Raw genomic sequence first — 7,310 nt, forward strand, 5'->3', positions numbered from 1 at the left:
ACGCTCTGAAGTGAGGCTCCACTACACTAAAAAATAAAAAGACAAGGCACAGTGTAATGCCTGTTAATAGCTTGCCAAAGGCATAGCTCAGTTAAAATAAAGCACAGCTATTGTGCAATACATTTGTATTGCATGTATATTTTTGTATTTGTAAAAATGTCAGTTAAAGCTTAAAAGAGTAAAGATATTTTTGTTATCTAAACTTTTGACCTCTTTCTTTTACAATTTTTCATGAATTTCATGATATATGCCTATGACATTCTTTACTATGAAATTGTTATTGTGACATACAATGACAATTTGTATGACATCATATTACTTGTTACACTATATGGCTTTTTATATAAGATACTATGCTGTGGTGTTTTTTTTAATAAAATATTATACTATGAGGTTTTTTATAACAAACTATGCCCTTTTATGCCTTTGTACTTTAGTATGAAGTTTGCCATATGCTCTGACATTTTTTACGACATACTGATATACTGTATGGTTCGTCATATTATGGTATGCCATGAAAGAAACCTTATCAAAATGAAAAAGCATATGTTAAGGAAAGTTTCACAACCTGCGATGCACGTCCACGGTCTAATGTTGCAGATCAGCCTTACATCTCTCTCTCGTCACAACAAAACAAACACAAGATAATGAACCGAGAATTTGGAAAATCGTTACACCGCACGAACAATATTTGATCTTGTACAAGGACTTAATTTATTCCATTATAGTACGTATACACATACTAGTGCGTATTTCAATTCATACTATTGCAATATTTACATTCATATTAATGCAAGTAAGTACTCAAGTAAGCACAATTACATTTATTCATTAATTTCACTCATATTCACACAGAAGAACCCATGTGTGTGCAATGACAATAAAGGCTTTCAGTTTTCTTCAAAAATGATGACATTTGAAATGGCCAAAATGTATAATTTAACACATATATTGGAGAGAAAACAACACAAATTGCTTTTCAGACAAACCAATGAAAAGGATAGACCTTTCAAATAAAAATGTTGAATTTCATCAACCAGGCTCCTGAGAGCCACTGACCTGCATGTAATATCTCCCGACTATAACACACCTGATTGGAATGACCTGCTCGTTATCAAGCAGCTGAAGCTTGTCAAGGTGTTTGATAATGAGCAGATCATTCATATCAGGTTTGCTTCATGATCACAGTTTGTGTCCACTTTACAAGTAGACAGCTAATCAAAAAAATACAGCTGGCAAAATGGCTGCAAACCTCTCTGGCACATCACTGGCAGTTACATTTAATATCATGAGCTATATACACGCTAATTTCGACTATTTAGTAGTCTGGTGTCCAGAGAAATATTGCATACACTTTGTTTGTAGCATGAACTTGGGAAACTGTCAAAAAGTTGATGTGTGTTCCAACATTTAACCACATTTAACTGCTGAACACACCATTAGGAGCGTTTATAACAGCAGACATTATAACTTGTGACAGTAGGAAAAGCACAGGTGTTAGGAACAATACTGACAATGCCCCTGCTTTGTTCACGTCGCAGTGAAAGTTGAGTCAAAGCAGCTAAGTTTAGCCTTCAATTGCATTATTCACAGTTGTGAATTATTCTACTGTGACAAGTCAAAATGTCTGCTGGCCTATTTAAAAGTCACATTGGGTGTTTTGGTTGGCAGTTAATTGAAAACACCTGATCATTGTCAGTGAAGTGTTTTAAGCTGTTGAAAGCTGTGCAGCTGCAGTTCTCCATCCTCCGTGATTCAGTCGAATTACTCTGAATGACAATAACATCAAATCATAAATGTGAAAGGAGTCGCTCATAGTGACAAACCTACACAGAATTATAAGCTGGATCTGCAGCTGCTCTTGGCTTTACAGAGCTTTATAGTGACTTTTTAACTTGTTGTTTAACTCTCCGCTCCTCAACTTAACTTTTTGTCCACAAACTCACAACCATTATGTGAACATAAACATGACTCCAAAATAAATTAAAATGTTGCTCTGAAACTGCGGGATGTGTAAATTAAAAACCTTGCTAACAATTTAGTCGTAACTTGTTTTCATTGCCCACGAGTGGCTAAGGAACTGTTGATGCAGGTTTAAAGTAGAAACAGCTGAATACCGGTATGTGGCGTCTGTCTAATTATCTCGAATACAATCTGAAACGCAGGCTCCAGATTGTATCTCATTTCTTAACCATGATTGATAGGGCCTCGTCAGTGACATACTTTGTAAAGACCCTCAGGAAGAGAGCATTTATCATGAGCAGTCCTTCAGCCTAAGTATCCATTTGCTCTTGATCCCCACAGGTATTCTGTTAGGATTCAAGAGGTGCACTTGTTCTCTCTCACACACGTTGAGAAAATACTTCAATCAATACTTCAATTCAAAAAATTCATTGGAAATAAAATGATCTTGCACTCCCTGTCCCCCATTGGCAAGCTTTGCTTTGAATGTATTCTCTTATGAGAGCCTATTTCTCCTCTGGGTTTTGCTGCAGACAGTAATCAATACATAAAAGTTCAAATGGAGGAAAAAGTGGAATATTTTAAGTGAGAAAATCAGGTTTGTGACTATTTTCAGTTGGCCCCACATGCTCTGATTACATGATTACCTTCCACTGTGTGGTGATTGTAATCATGAACATTTATACATTGCTAGAATACAGAATTAGATAACCCACTCGTCAGTCTTTATATTATTTAAAGGACAATGATCTCAGCAAACCTTTATTTTAAGTGGTTTTGAAGCACAGCACTCAAAAGAGATGCTCACAAGGTATTTCCTGTTATTCTTTAAGAAACAACAGGTGTACTTTGTTTTCACCCTAGAAGGTTTAATAACACCGGGTGCTATGCTGTTTCTCACCTGCAATAAACTGTGTTTTTCTGAGTCATGGCGAGCATTACAGAGCACAGCCAGTGTTGTAACCGAACCACAAGGAGAAGAAAATGGGGAAATTACGTAAGCCAACATTTGGCTCAACTGCGCTGGCCCTTTTGATTTTTATTGATCAAATTTAGCCAACGGCTTGGAACAGATGTTTGTAATTATGGCACATGCGGTAAAATGATTCATGTGTTTACTGGACAAAGAACAATTACTTAAAGCAAACAGGATCTAAGGTGCATCCGGAAAAACCCCACAAACACCTTCATCTGCTTGGCTATACAAGAGGGCCTGTCAGAGAGATCAAGTGAAGAGGTGCAGCTTCTCTTATTGTTGACAGATACAATAACTTGTAGGTGCTATCTGATTCACCCTGTTGCACTGTACAGCAGATATGAAGTGTGCCATGACAACAGTGGAAGATTCACTTCTAAACAATCACAAAACTTATTATACAAAGAGTCAACAATTTCTCATAGAAATCAAATAGAACAGGATTCTCGTTTCTAGCCAATGAACTTTTATACTGTTAGCTAAATGACTACTGATGTGGTTATTATTACTTACTTTGTAAAGGGGATTTCTGTCACTATACACAGTGGCGTTTTTATATGTACAAAAGTGGTGGGGCACACAAAACTTAGATGTCTATATATAAGCTTCTGCAGTGAGGTTCATGGCTGGTGAGGCTCTGACTCTTCAGGTTTACAAATATTATATTTTGACCTAAATCTAAATATAATATTATTTTCAAAAGCTTTTTTTGTCTGATGCTTCAATTAATTTTAAACAGACAGTTCAACAAAAGGATACCCAAAAAATGTAATTGTATCATTTAAATATTGAATTGTTCTCTCTTAGTAAGATCCCATTTTCAATCAAATTGCAGTCTTACCTTGACATGAAGATGAAGTCCATTTGCCTATCCTTCTGGACAAAAATCTCTTACTTTTTTGTAAAAGTCATAAATTATAAATCATAAATCTGATCTAATCAATAGATTTATGATTCGAAAATTATAAAAGTAGGGTAGACATGTGGATATTATCCGGCTGAACAAAACGTGCATTTATCTAACAGGTTTGTTTCCCACAGATCTTATTTGGAGCTATTTTCTAAAATCCTATGGAGAAATATCATTGCTTTTTTGTGGAGGGAAGCCATGCGCAGTTTATTTCCGGGTTGTAGGACGCCTCACTGCAGCTCTCTCTCCTCCTCTTCACACACCACACTTTTCGCGGCACACGTACTTGTACAGCCAATCAGCTCTGAATGATGTGAGATGACGTATGGTGGGGATGGCAGCACTATGCCCCTATGGTCATTATTTTTTTGCCACACACATTAAATAGGACAATACTCTGAGCATGCGCAGTGTAGTTTTTACAGTCACCATTGACTTAAACAGGGAGAGGGAGGGGCAGGATCGGGTTTTGTCCCACATGGCTCTAAACAGCTCAATAGGCACACACTGTAGACACTAATTAGAAGAACACAGACTAAAACAGCAATGTACAGACGAATCAGATGATTAAACATGATCTTAAAATATATTTTATATATTTTTTAATTTATTTTTTGCATTTTTTTGTAATCATTACTTTTAATACTTTCTGCTGACACTAGGTGGGGCTGTGCCCCACCTGCCCCTAATGACCAGTCGCCACTGTACGTCTGCATACAGTATATGTGACAATGTAACTAAGTGTTGCACGGCCAGATACGGCTCGAGAAGCTGACTCAGATAAGGAAATATTGTGATATCGATGTGAGATCGATGATCTGATTGATGATGTGATGTCAGTGTGATATGAATGATAAGGGCGACACGTCGGCGTCTTCTCTGCGTATACGGCAGTTTAAACTGCATTTCCTTTTTCCTGTAATATGACTTGATAGATTTAAACTCCGCACACTGAGCTCTGATCGGTCAGCAGATGGTGTTTTCACTGAGTTGATCTCTTTTCTATAGACGCCGGAGGCGGGCAGCGTAAAATGAAAAAAAAAAGTTATTTAGCCTTCCCAAACCTGAGCCTCACGCGCCGCCTATGTTAGGCCTACTGTATACATACAAAGGCCATTCAAGCTAGAGTTCTTCTGGAAATGTTCACATCAGGCACCTTCAAGTTAAACAATACTAAACAATTAACACAGTATAGGCCTAAATTATGTGGATTAAACCACATTTATTTCGTTAAAAATAAACGAAATATGATTTAGTTTGAATGATTAAATGTCATCAGGCACCTTCAAGTTAAACAATCAGGTGCACACTTTAATGTGCCGCCACCTCCGGACTCGGCTTGACTCGGTTTAAAGAATGCACAAATGTGTTTAATCGTTTATGTCAGATATGTACTAAGTAGCCTAAATACATTTGTTCCTGCTCAAGATTAGATTCAACTTTATTGTTATTGCACATATTGCAGGTACTGAGACAACGAAATGCAGTTTAGCTTCTAACCAGGGGTGCAACAAGCAGCGAAAAGTAATGTGCACAATACTACAGTAAACAATTAACACAGTAAATTATGTGGATTAAACCACATTTATTTCGTTAAAAATAAACGAAATATGATTTTGTATGAATGATTAAATGTAGGGTGAATTACCCTAATGTGGGACATTTTTTCATTTCAGACTTCGGGAATATATTGCGATATGAAGCCGATACAATAAATCAAAATCCAGTAGGCCACCATTCCGAAATCCCCAGTAATATTAGACACTAATAATACAGTAAACTATTAACACTGTACATATTATTGTTTGCCCGTGGGATTAGGATGATCGGTAGTGAGACCCGTGCTGCATTTTCCTCCGATCGGATGTGATATAAAAACAAAGCGATTATTTTTGTTGTTGTAAACTCACGTGGATTAAATTTAGTGCATTAATTTCAACTCGCGAACATATGATACATTAAATGATCGTGAGGATGATGATTGAAAATCGTTTGTTTGAGCCTGGATGCATTTCCTGATCTAAAAACATAGTGATGGTTTTGTACTTACGCCAACGTGAATTAAACATTATTTTGTTAAATAAAAACATGGGGATGTTTAGTAAATGATTACATGTCTCTTATTTAGCACAGAATATGATCCTATCCGTGACATATGGATCTTAACAAATATCCGCTATATCAGATACCTGTAGATCAGCTGTTTATTTCACATGAGTTCCAGTGTGGCAGCTTTTTAATCACGGCTCCCCCTGGTGGATCCATTATCCATTGCAGCTGGTTTCATTATAATTAAATGTATTTATCAAGAGGGCGTTTCAAGTCCTGCGGGGGGGTTTTCCTTTTCAGCAGGGGCCCACCCCGTGCCGATCACGGACCCGCACGGGTAGGCGTCTGAAATGGAGCGCTTCATCTGTAGGCTATCGATTTTCATAGATGAGAGTAACATCGACGTCACTTTACGGCCCCGCCCACTTTTGGGGGAAACAACGCTGTCATTTGAACAGCGATCGAGCCTGAAGCCACAGAGCTCTTCTTTTACTGTCCTTTCTTCTTAGAGGAAGTACAGAAACACTGAACTCTGGATTATTTTTAATGTTTGAGGTGCAATAAACGACACGGCAGCTTGTTGGCATGATAAAACTATTATGTTCCGCCTCGCTCATGAGAGTAACAGCTGGAGAAATTACAGCCTCGCCTACTGATTTTAATTTAACCATATATCAAGACCGATTGTCGATTACCAATGATCAAATGTAATTGTTTGCCTGACTGGCCATCGTAATCGGGCTCTTTGAAGATCCAAAAATCGACGGTTTTCAATTTTTTTTTATCGGATTGGCAAAAACTTCAGAATTTGTATTGACCGCCATTCAAATGACAACGTTGTATTCCCCCAAAAGTGGGCGGGGCCGTAATTTTTGTCCGGAAGTGACGTAGGTGTTACTCTCATCTATCGAGAATTTAAGTTTTGAATGCCTTCTGACTCCTATTTTAGAGCTCAGCTATTAATGCCTTTTTCAGGGTTTCCTTATGCTCCACAGTGATATGTGCACACAAAGACTGCTATATATCTGCACTGAAATGTTGTACCCTTTAATGTACCATGTAATTTACTGTGCTGGATTAGAATTGTGTGCAATTGCCATCCAGAGTGGGGGTAGTGTTATGACATTAGGGTCAAGCAGCAGAGATGGGGACTCGAGTCTGTGACTCGGACTCGAGTCGCACTTAAGTCGCACACACAGAGACTTCAGACTTGACTTGGACTCCTGCTCAAAAGACTTCGGACTCGACTTGGACTCGTGTTTTGGGACTCGTGGACAATCATTGTGTTTTCTATTTTTGGCGTATTAAAGGTGGGGTAGGTACATTTGAGAAACCGGCTCGAGATCGCTAGAATTTGAAAATACACAACCGGAGAAAATCTGCCACTTCCTCACAGAGCCCCTCCTCCAACAC

Source organism: Gymnodraco acuticeps, unplaced genomic scaffold (assembly GCF_902827175.1).
Source record: "Gymnodraco acuticeps unplaced genomic scaffold, fGymAcu1.1, whole genome shotgun sequence".
In the NCBI taxonomy this organism is placed as follows: Eukaryota; Metazoa; Chordata; class Actinopteri; order Perciformes; family Bathydraconidae; genus Gymnodraco; species Gymnodraco acuticeps.